A 12,516-nucleotide genomic window follows, 5' to 3' on the forward strand; every position below is an offset into this window, starting at 1 on the left:
TATAAAAAAGGATCCAGGGTTTATATCCCAATTCAAAATTTTATTTCTGCTATTTATTCAAGTTGTATGCAAAATTAATAATGCTTTCCCTTATGCATGGAACTTATAATGAGTAATGTCCCCCTACTGTAAAAGATAAGTATATTAGAAGTCACTGAGGGGTTGTTCTGTGACCATATAAAGGCACAAGGCTGCAGGCTGAGTTATACAGGGAACTCTGAGTATCACTCATGTATTATAAGGGATAATGTACCCCCTACTGTAAATGATAAGGATATTAGAAGTCACTGAGGGGTTGTTCTGTGACCATATAAAGACACAAGGCTGCAGGCTGAGTTATACAGGGAACTCTGAGTATCACTCATGTATTATAAGGGATAATGTACCCCCTACTGTAAATGATAAGGATATTAGAAGTCACTGAGGGGTTGTTCTGTGACCATATAAAGGCACAAGGCTGCAGGCTGAGTTATACAGGGAACTCTGAGTATCACTCATGTATTATAAGGGATAATGTACCCCCTACTGTAAATGATAAGGATATTAGAAGTCATTGAGGGGTTGTTCTGTGACCATATAAAGACACAAGGCTGCAGGCTGAGTTATACAGGGAACTCTGAATATCACTCATCTATTATAAGGGATAATGTACCCCCTACTGTAAATGATAAGGATATTAGAAGTCACTGAGGGGTTGTTCTGTGACCATATAAAGGCACAAGGCTACAGGCTGTTATACAGGCTGAGTTATACAGGGAACTCTGAGTATCACTCATGTATTATAAGGGATAATGTACCCCCTACTGTAAATGATAAGGATATTAGAAGTCACTGAGGGGTTTTGTGACCATATAAAGGCACAAGGCTGCAGGCTGAGTTATACAGGGAACTCTGAGTATCACTCATGTATTATAAGGGATAGTGTACCCCCTACTGTAAATGATAAGGATATTAGAAGTCACTGAGGGGTTTTGTGACCATATAAAGGCACAAGGCTGCAGGCTGAGTTATACAGGGAACTCTGAGTATCACTCATGTATTATAAGGGATAGTGTACCCCCTACTGTAAATGATAAGGATATTAGAAGTCACTGAGGGGTTTTGTGACCATATAAAGGCACAAGGCTGCAGGCTGAGTTATACAGGGAACTCTGAGTATCACTCATGTATTATAAGGGATAGTGTACCCCCTACTGTAAATGATAAGGATATTAGAAGTCACTGAGGGGTTGTTCTGTGACCATATAAAGGCACAAGGCTGCAGGCTGAGTTATACAGGGAACTCTGAGTATCACTCATGTATTATAAGGGATAATGTACCCCCTACTGTAAATGATAAGGATATTAGAAGTCACTGAGGGGTTGTTCTGTGACCATATAAAGACACAAGGCTGCAGGCTGAGTTATACAGGGAACTCTGAGTATCACTCATGTATTATAAGGGATAATGTACCCCCTACTGTAAATGATAAGGATATTAGAAGTCACTGAGGGGTTGTTCTGTGACCATATAAAGGCACAAGGCTGCAGGCTGAGTTATACAGGGAACTCTGAGTATCACTCATGTATTATAAGGGATAATGTACCCCCTACTGTAAATGATAAGGATATTAGAAGTCACTGAGGGGTTGTTCTGTGGCCATATAAAGGCACAAGGCTGCAGGCTGAGTTATACAGGGAACTCTGAGTATCACTCATGTATTATAAGGGATTATGTATCCCCTACTGTAAATGATAAGGATATTAGAAGTCACTGAGGGGTTTTGTAACCATATAAAGGCACAAGGCTGCAGGCTGAGTTATACAGGGAACTCTGAGTATCACTCATGTATTATAAGGGATAATGTACCCCCTACTGTAAATGATAAGGATATTAGAAGTCACTGAGGGGTTGTTCTGTGACCATATAAAGGCACAAGGCTGCAGGCTGAGTTATACAGGGAACTCTGAGTATCACTCATGTATTATAAGGGATAATAATGCAATTCAGGGATCTCTGGGTATCAAATAGAAAGATGGGTACCTGGCTTTAGGTGACCAGGTCATAAGCAAGGGGTGATTGGGGACCCAGGAGAAACACACAATCTTTGCACGCCATGAGCGATCCCCCAAGTACGGACTGGGGGTGGAGGCCCAGAAGAAAACTTATGCCACTGCCAGAAGGCATTGGTGTCCTAATACTGATGCCTCTATGAGCTGGTCTTTAAATTCTAACAACATTTGGGACAAGTATGCTTGAGTAAATAGATTTCCCCATAAAGGAAAGCGTTCTTCTGAGTGGGAGCAACAGTATGATCAAATTCTCTTCCAGCAAAGGTTGTTTTGGCAGGCAAATGAAATACCTTCAAAAATGTTTGGATACCTTCTCAAATAAGCTGGATATCCATAGTTACTGGATTTAAGTTGAACACGGGTAGGATGTTGATCCAGGGAGAAATCCAGTTTGTAGGAAGGAATGTTTTTCCCCACTCGAGGCATTACTGGCCACAGCTTTGCGGTTCCTTGCCATCTTCTGGATACCCACCAAGAACGGGGTTTTTTTAAGGGTTGAATTGGGTGGAATTACAGTTCCTTTCAGTTAAAATAACTATGAAATTAAATAGCTGAAATGTGAAAATTGATGGTGTAGATGAGCATGCCCTATATCAATGTCGTCTCGCCATATGGACCTTGACGGGAACTGAACACGATACATGCTTTGTGGTGCTGTGTGGTTTGGTCTCCCGGATGATGTCATGTAGAGCAATATTACTCAACCTCATGCTAAGGACCACCTAACTAGCATAGATTTATGGATATCTCCTTGGTTGGGGGGTTCAACAAATATGACAGCACACCCAAGTGATATTTCAGATATCTAAAGTTATTTAGATACCTCTTCAGAATCGATTTGAGACAGAATGATCAGCAAATAGTCAATGATAATTTTATATGGTGCCTAGTCTAGATATCCAGCCCATATGGTGGACATTTTTGACATAGTAACATCAACTGGCTCAAGTGGTCCTGCCTTCTTCATTTCTAATACCATAAACTAGGGAGGCGGAAGGGGTATCACTTGAGAAAGTCCACCCAAGCAAGAACCAGAACTTGTCATAGTTGCTCTAGTCTTTAAAGTTAGACATGGGCTACAGAGAAGTCTCCTAATTGGTCCAGGTGGCCTCTGGAGCTCTGTTGTCTACTTTATGAGATATTTGATGGTTGAAATGAAAATATCACGCTTGCAAGTTCCCACTTCCCTCACGCCCTATAAACCTACGTTAGTGTCTTTATTTTTGAAGAGCGTCTAAGACTGATGGAGTGAGAAAAGGAATTCCACAGAGTCAGTCCAGAACTCTATCATTTATATCATATTAAGAAATATGTTTTTGCTTTAGCATCATGATAACATAATCCCTCACCACAAACTACACAACAGAACATGCAAGGACCTGGTGTTAATCCTATCAATTTGGCTTACTCTCCCTGTTTTATTTCTCAAGTCCTTACGTTCTACATTGAGATATTTTCTCTGGTCTGATGCCTCCTTAATGCTGTCTTGAGATTCAATGACGTGCAAGTGGTCATGGAGAAGTAAGAATTTTGTGTATTTCGTGCTGTTGTGTGGTCCAACTTCACAGCTCATATATCGTTTTTGAATGCGGGAAGCCTAGATGGAAAGTCTGGAGGGCTTATAGGACAATGCCTTAAGCTTACCTTAATAGGTATGATTCTGGGAAATAAGATTCCAAGTTTTGTGGATTAAGATATAAAATTCAACTTGGCTGAGGCACAGTAAGATTGGCTAATCATATTTCTGAAATAACTTTTTTTTTTTTACTAGAAAGCAGAGTATCTTGATAAAGTCTCACATCATGAACTACACCAAAGAACGTTCTTTAAAATTAGGAATGGTTTCTAGCCAATCCTAATTCTCTATTGACAGAGCACCCAACAGTTACTTCACCAGTGGTTAAGCAAGTTTGCACTAGTTATTCTGATTACTCCTTAGAACTTGGTTGAGAATAAGGAATCTTCTAGCGCCACTAGGGAACTGAAACCAGCGTTTGCTTAGTATTGCAGTGTAGTCCAACCTATTAGCTCATATTGTTTGGATATAAGTAGGAATTTTAGAGCAATCCTATACATTTAACACAGGAAATATGTTTTGATTACAAAACAAATGGATTAAAGGTGAACCTTCACCCATGGCCCAATTGCCAAAAACCCCAAAGCAAATTTATTCCCTCTGAATACAGGTATAGGATCCCTTATCCGGAAACCCGATATCCAGAAAGCTCCGAATTACGGAATGGCTGTCTCCCATAGACTCCATTTTATCCAAATAATTCAAATTTTTCAAAATGATTTCCTTTTTCTCTGTAATAATAAAACAGTACATTGTACTTGATCCCACCTAAGATATAATTAATCCTTATTGGAAGCAAAACCAGCCTATTGGGTTTATTTAATGTTTAAATTAATTTCTAGTAGACTTAAGGCATGAAGACCCAAATTACAGAAGGATCTGTTATCTGGAAAAGCCCAGGTCCCGAGCATTGTGGATAACAGGTCCCATACCTGTACTTGATTCTAGGTTCAGAAGGCCGTAGTTGTAGAATAATCTCACATTCACATTTTCAATGCCAAAAACTGGGACTGGCCTGGGAAAACCGAGCCATTGATTGTTTGTAGTTATCACCTGCTGAGGGCTCTTCAGTTGGAGATCATTAATTCATAAAGCTCTAAAGTTCCTACATCATCTGTTGATGGAGTGCCCAACTGCCGCCTTACAGGTGGCCAAACAAGGTTATGCTAAAATTCTAGAGGGCCATTGATTGTTTGTAATTAGTACCAGTTAGGGTTTTTTTTTTGGAGATCATGGCTACATAATGTCCTCAAGTTCCTCTGTTGATGAAGAGCCCAACTGCCACCTTACAGGTGGCCAAACATGGTTATGCTAGCTGGCCATTGAAGTTGAGGGCTTTTCAGTTTGAGACCATGGCTTCATAAAATTCTAAAGTTCCTACATCATCTGTTGATGAAGTGCCCAACTGCCGCCTTACAGGTGGCCAAACAAGGTTATGCTAAAATTCTAGCGGGCCATTGATTGTTTGTAATTAGTACCAGTTAGGGGTTTTTTTTTTTTGGAGATCATGGCTACATAATGTCCTCAAGTTCCTCCTTTGATGAAGAGCCCAACTGCCACCTTACAGGTGGTCAAACATGGTTATGCTAACTGGCCATTGAAGTTGAGGGCTTTTCAGTTTGAGACCATGGCTTCATAAAATTCTCAAGTTCCTACATCATCTGTTGATGGAGTGCCCAACTGCCGCCTTACAGGTGGCCAAACAAGGTTATGCTAAAATCCTAGAGGGCCATTAATTGTTTGTAATTAGTACCAGTTAGGTGCTTTTCTGTTGGAGATCATGGCTACATAAAGTTCTCAAGTTCCTACATCATCTGTTTATGGAGAGCCCAACTGCCACCTTACAGGTGGCCAAACAAGGTTATATTAAAATACTAGCGGGCCATTGATTGTTTTTATTTAGTACAAGCTTGGGGCTCTTCTGTTGGAGATCATGGTTACATAAAGTTCTCAAGTTCCTACATCATCTGTTGACGGAGAGCACAACTGCCACCTTACAGGTGGCCAAATGAAGTTATGCAAAAATTCTAGCTGGCCATGGAAGTTGATAAAAGACCAGTGATTGGATCAGTATCTAAAATGGTGCGAGCTACTGTGTGGTCTAGTCATCGTTAAGCAGACCAAGTGGAAAATCTGAGGCTTATAGAACAATCCCTTCATCTTTGTTTTAGGGGAAACAAGATTCCAAGCCTCTTAAGATCAAGACCATTTGTACCATCTGTAACACTGATTAATCATATCATCGGTACTGGAGAGCATGAGAAGAATTATGAAGATAAAGTATTTGTTCCTTGAGGAAACTGAGTTTGATTATTTTGCATTTGGCTGAAACCCCTTTGAATATATCCCAGCTCTCACTTTTCTGGAGCATTTATTTTTGCTTTCTTCCCCATTACCTCTGTTTTGAATTGTGGGCTTCCATATTAAGTGTCCCATTCTAATTCCTTGGTATCCTCTCTCTATATATATTTATATATATCACTCTCAGCAAAAAGAAATGATATTTCCACTGTGAACATTGCTGGGTCAATCAGTCACCGGCAGCCTGGGGAGCAGTGTAATTCAACTCAGAGCTTGGTACACAGCAGCCAAAAAATATAAAGGAACAACAAAAAAAAAGTAAGAAGGAGAGAAAGAAAAAAGATCACTTTGCTTACACATCTGGAGGAAAGATTGTGATGAAGGGGGAGTTGGAGACAAGAGAAGGGGTGAAAAGAGCAGACACATTGAGGATGCAGGCGATAGATCTGCTATGGGGCCAGTGTTTGCAACACACATGGGGAAATAAAAGATATGGAATCCAGCAGAGCAGTGGCAGTGCTAATATTACGGCCATAAGCTGGATTCCGCAGAGCTCGGAGCCACTGGCTTCTGCCTCGCATACTTTATGGGCTTTCCTCCCGTGCTGGCAAGTAGGCAACAAAGAACAGCCATAGAAAATAAGTTGGTTCCTATGCTTGGTGAAACTGGGAATAAAACCCTAGCAGATGTCCCTCTGTAATTACATAGACTGAATCATGATAGCCATCATACACACATGGGCCAAGTATGTGCTGGGGGGGTTGAAATAAGGAAAGGATTGCTGAATATTAAACTGTCAATCATTTTCAGGAGGTGTCTAATGACTATAGCTGCAGCAAAGGAGAAGTGGTGATCAACCACAGCTTAAGACTCCATATCTTACAGGCTCACTATGGTCATTAGTATATACAGCATTGCTTCCGCAGGGTTTATATTTCATTAATGTTATGTATAAGAAACTATGAAGGCATACCATAATGTTTGTGAGGGGGGTCTTACAACTTAAACTTAAGGTGCACTGAAGTTTAGGAAAAAAACATTTCCCTTGTTTATTATGGGCAGAAGAAGGTGTAGGCTGAAGCCAGATAAACTAACCACCAAAGAATAATAAGTTAAGACCTACTTGAAGGCCAACTGGGAAGCAGAGACATAGGCAGAAATTGGATAACCTTACCACTTAAAGACTGAGCTAGGACCTACCTCACTTCAACTGGGACTCAAATGCATAATGCAGTAGACGATGGTGGTCTTTGACCATAATGTGCACTAAAGTCTGCAAAAGAAAATTTATCAGGATTATCATGGGCACCAAGAGAAAACATAGGCAGAAATCAGATAACCTTACCACCCTGGTAAAGACTGAGCTGGGACCTACCTGACGGCCAACTGGGAAGCAAATGCAGAATAGGAACTGGTGGTCCTTGACCATAACGTGCATTGTTTGCAAAAGAGCATTTGCCATGATTATTATGGGCACCAAGAGAATGCGTATGAAGAAGCCAACTGCCAGTTGGGAAGCAAATGAAGAGCGGAACAGATGCTGGTGGTCCTAAGACATACCTGACTACAAGGTACACTAAAGTTTGGGAAAGAGCATTAGCCATGATTACTATGGACACCATGAGAATGAGTATGAAGAAGCCAGATAAACTTACTACTTTATTTAAGGCTGATAAGCTATGACCTACCCGACTGCCAGCTGGGAAGCAAATCCAGTGCATAGCAGATGCTGGTGGTCCTAAAGCTGGCCATAGACGCAAAGATCCGAACATACAAATCATCGTACGTTCTGACTTCCCCATCTCCTGACCTGCCACTAACCATTCCTATCAAATAAAGTACAAAAGAACAGATCAGCCGATATTCTGCCCCTGACAACAATCGTAGGAAAGTTATGTCCGACAAAAGCTAGTGACAGTCTCCCTTGGAAATCGAATGATTGGCAATACATGCAGAAATATTATCGGCAGCCGACATAAATCTTTTAATCTGTCCGATCGACCAAACGACCGATCTCTGCCGGACGTAAAATGTCGAGACTCACAAGCTGGAGCGGGGCTTATGTGAGTGGATAGAATTCTGCATCAGGACTCTAGATTTGTCAATGCTATTACAATTATAGGAGTGCGATGAAGGAGTAAATAATGAAAATTTTACATTTTACACCACATTTATCCCACGGTGAGAAACAATGAGAAAAATGTAGTCATTTATTATAAATCTGCCACTATGTAATAAGACTGAATCCATCTGTAACCAGTATGGTGCCCTGTCAAATCCTATAAAACAACCGCACGGGATTTAGTGGATGGAAGTATGCTCCCTATGTCGCTAAAAGGTATTTTTGGCCTATTTTTACTATCGGACTGACATTGTTACAGCCGTACAGATTGTACTAACCCTCTCTCCACTGTAGGGGAACTTACTACAACATAAATAGAGCCTGTAATCGTAACAAGATTTATGTTAGGTTCTACTGATAAACTACATGCTGTAAAACATCAATAGCCGAGTTTAGGATGTGCTCTTTACTCTCTGCAGTGAACCCTACTTATATAGCAAGACACCCACTTTTCTTATGGCACCTGTTGGTTATTAGCAGGGATTTTTGTCTACGTTTAGGCCCCAAATGTCCGTTGTCTTGTCGGAGAAGTAGTATATAACTATTGCAGGGGCCAAGGGCTTTTCCCGATGTGTGTCTTAACTTAATAACATTGGACGTGAGGCTTGCAATTACCCTCCACCCACATACAAACTGTCTTCTGTACTTGCAGACAATTTTTGGGAGTCAATTAAACGTTAGATGCGCACCGAAAAGCTCACCATATTGCAGGATTGGACGTGAGTGTAAAATCCAAATTTATTAAATGTTCCAATAAAATCATTATATGGACAAACACATGGAGCAGACAGCACGGCTTGACGCCTTTCCTCAGAAGCCAATTTTTTAGAGTCTTCAGGTTTTGGCCCTAGTCTCCCATAGACTCCATTTTATCCATATAATCCAAATTTTTTAAAATGATTTCCTTTTTCTCTGTAATAATAAAACAGTAGCTTGTACTTAATCCAAACTAAGATAGAATTTGTCCTTATTTGAAGCAAAACCAACCTATTGGGTTTATTTAATGTTTATACGATTTTCTAGTAGACTTAAGGTATGAAGATCCAAATTACGGAAAGATCCATTATCCAGAAAACCCCAGGTCCCGAGCATTCTGGATAAAAGGTCCCATACCTGTATATACAGTATATAAATACCTAAGAAATGTGATTACCTCTAATTGGGCCCCTAGACATTGCTATATAAAGTTCTGATTAAAATTATAAAGTTAGTTTCCCTATAAAGCTTCTGAAACTGCTTGCCGTCTCTTGGAGCCCAGCAGGAAAACTTCAAGACTGGAAAGATTTGTGGAGCGTTCCCTCGGCACTTGGTGCCACCCCACCCATGGGCTTTACTTGGGCTGATGAGGAAAGCAGATGGGACACTTTCCTCCCGCTGAATCTATTTTCCTTCACACTGATACCCTTAAAGCCTGTCATTTGAAATATATCCTTCCTTTCTTCCATCTCTAGCTCCTGTATGTTTCTTCTGTTCTTCTCCAACATCTTATCCTTTCCAATATTTCTCTGTACATATTCCCCAGTCCTCTTCTCCTTTTCAGATTCCTTTTCTCAGCCTCTTCCCTAGCACTCCTGAGACTAGGTGGGTGAAGAATACATTCCTATTGTATAATGGCTGTTCGAATAAAGGGGAAAAGATTAGGATAGTTTCAAGTTTCCCTTGGAGATTGTAAGCTCTTGTGAACATGGACCTCTCCGTCTTCCAACAATGGGTACTTGAGTAAACCCAACATCAGTGCCCAACCTCACTATTGCTTTATAGCTGAATGCAAATCCCACCAACAAGGTCCCAATCTAGTGGGAACCTTTTCAGAGGAGATGGGGCTGTTATAGTGAAGGGAGCTGTGTTCTTCTGGAAGTAGGGGACAATAAGTTGCAGAGTCAGACTAAGCTGGAAAAAACTCAGTGGGTGCCAGCCCTTGTGGGCCCTGCTGACCCAGGCCAGCTCTTTGCTCCCTGTTCCAATCACAGACTTTTAGAGCGCCATCCCCGTCCTACCCTGATCTTGGCAGCTGCAAGTAAAGGTACGTGTTAGACTGGAAGGGGCAAGGGGCTTGTGTCGAGTTTAGTGACGGTGGTGAGGGGCCCTGCAGTGAGAGCTCCAGTGGGCCCTGGACACCCCAGTCCAACACTGATATGGAGCCGTCTCACCCATCCTGGTTTTGGGAACTGTTCGGGTGCATCCAGGCACTTACATAATGATACACGTCTCTGGCATGGGAACAGGTGTAACTTTAAGTCTCTTTTCCAGAAACAGAAGAGGGAAGCGTAGTAAAAAAAATCAAAGTCAGACAGATTGATTTTCCTGGGAAAATCATAATTCAGGGAGGAGGTTGGGCCGTACAGTTCCAAAACAAAAGCAAAAGGCAGATCAGGTCAGACACAAGCTCTTTAAGGCTTGGTGCTGCAACTCTAGCATAGGATATACAGGCAACAGGGCCGGCCTTAGGCCTATTGGACCAATAAGGCCCCGCACCTCTGGGGCCCCGCACCACAGATAATATTTCCCTCAGCACATGATGCTGCCTGGCCTGCCCCCAACTTTAAGAGTCCAGCCCATCCCCAAATCCATAGGTCCAGCCCACCCTCAACTCTGATAAGCCAGCCTATCCCCCAACTCCATAGGTCTAGCCTGCCCCCAACTCTCATAGCCCCAGCTTTCCTCCAACCTTGATAGGCCCTGCCTGCCCCCAATCCAACCAAGCCTGCTCCCAAGCTGAATCGGCCCAGCCTGCCCCAAACTAATTGGCCCAGTCCCCTCTCTCTCTTACCCCGTGTGCCCCTATTATGTGCCCCTATTTCATCCCTCTCTTACCTTGTCTGCCCCATTCCTTTCTATTTTGTGCCTGTATGCACTTATTTTCCTAAATACTTGGTGTGTCAGTAGCCAGCAACACTTTGTCTAGGGGCCCCGCCAACATGGTCCCAATTGGGCCCCACATTTGATAGGATCAGCCCTGACAGGCAAGGGGACTAGATGGCAGCTAGAGCTGGTCTTTGCTGTTAGGAGCAGCCATAGTAAATACTGCCGCCCAATACATTAAAACTGTTGTAGGGGAACAAGTGTGAAGCCCACATTGAAGGATGGAAGTGCCACCTCAAGGGGCACAGCTTCCGGTCCCAGAAAACTGATTTGGGATGTGACAATGTCATAATGGCTCCAAAGAAACACTGAGAACATATGGCAAAAGGCTTTGTGGTGAGAGGAGACAAAACGGGCACTTTGTCCCATAAAAGCCAGTCTCTACCTCTCCAGCCAAACTAACACAGTGATTCACCCAGTCAACATCATCCCCTGCTTGTACAGCCCCCCCTGTTGCCTAAATTTAGATGGAAAATGACACACTTGGCCGCTGGAGAGGCTTGTAATGCTGTCATTAGCAATTTGCCGCAGGCCTCTTTCCCTGCAAAATACAAGTCTCGCTGGTACAGACCAGAAGAAAGATCACAGAACAGCAACAAGTTGCGGCTAAGGAAGAGCTTGTTGTGTCAATGAGCCGTGGTCTTTGACTCGGATTCATGGATATGGTTTAAGGGGGTCAAAATGGGGACGACTGGCTCCCATGGTTGTGATCGCACCGAATATTATATCTGATCCTCCAATACTGTGACTATTTATAGACTACTGACTACTGTCTTGGAACTATAATATATAAATAGTCACAGTATGGGGGATCAGCATGTGAGGCCGAGGCTTTGGGAGACCAAGACGTAAATGGTTAGGGCCACCATATGGAGATTATCATCACTTAACTCATAAACTTGTTAACTATATAGAAAAGATGCAGTGAATCCAGGATTCGTTTTGGGATTCGGCTTTTTCAGCAAGATTCGGATTCAACCAAATCCTTTTGCCTGGCCGAACCGAATCCTAATCTTCATATGCAAATTGGGGGGGGCGGGAAGGGAAATCACGTGACTTCATCACAAAACAAGGAAGTAAAAAAATGTTTGGATTATTTGACTATAATGGATTTTATGGGAGACAGCCTTTCCATTATTTGGAACTTTCTGGATAACGGGTTTCCAGATAATGGATTTGTACTAAATAATGAATAAAGTACCCCATTATAAAAATTAAGGATATTATAAGTTAACAAGAAATTCCATGACCATATTATAGCACAAAGCACAGGTTATGGAACTTTGACATGACTTCTAATATCCTCATATTTTGCAACAGGGGATACTTTATTTATTATAATACACAAGTTTCAGTGAGTCATGTGACAGCAATGACATCAATAAGCTCCGATTATAACCAATGACATCATTAAGCACCGTTTATAAGGATATAACTTACAAGATATTCATAGCTTTTGTGTATTATATAGTGAATAAAGTACCCCCTCTTGTAAAATATAAGGATATTATATAAGGAAGTTACTGAGGAGTTTCATGACCATATAAAAACACGAGGCCGAAGGCCGAGTGTTTTTATACAGGTCATGGAACTCCGAGGTAAC

The sequence above is a fragment of the Xenopus laevis genome, chromosome 4L (assembly GCF_017654675.1).
Source record: "Xenopus laevis strain J_2021 chromosome 4L, Xenopus_laevis_v10.1, whole genome shotgun sequence".
In the NCBI taxonomy this organism is placed as follows: domain Eukaryota; kingdom Metazoa; phylum Chordata; class Amphibia; order Anura; family Pipidae; genus Xenopus; species Xenopus laevis.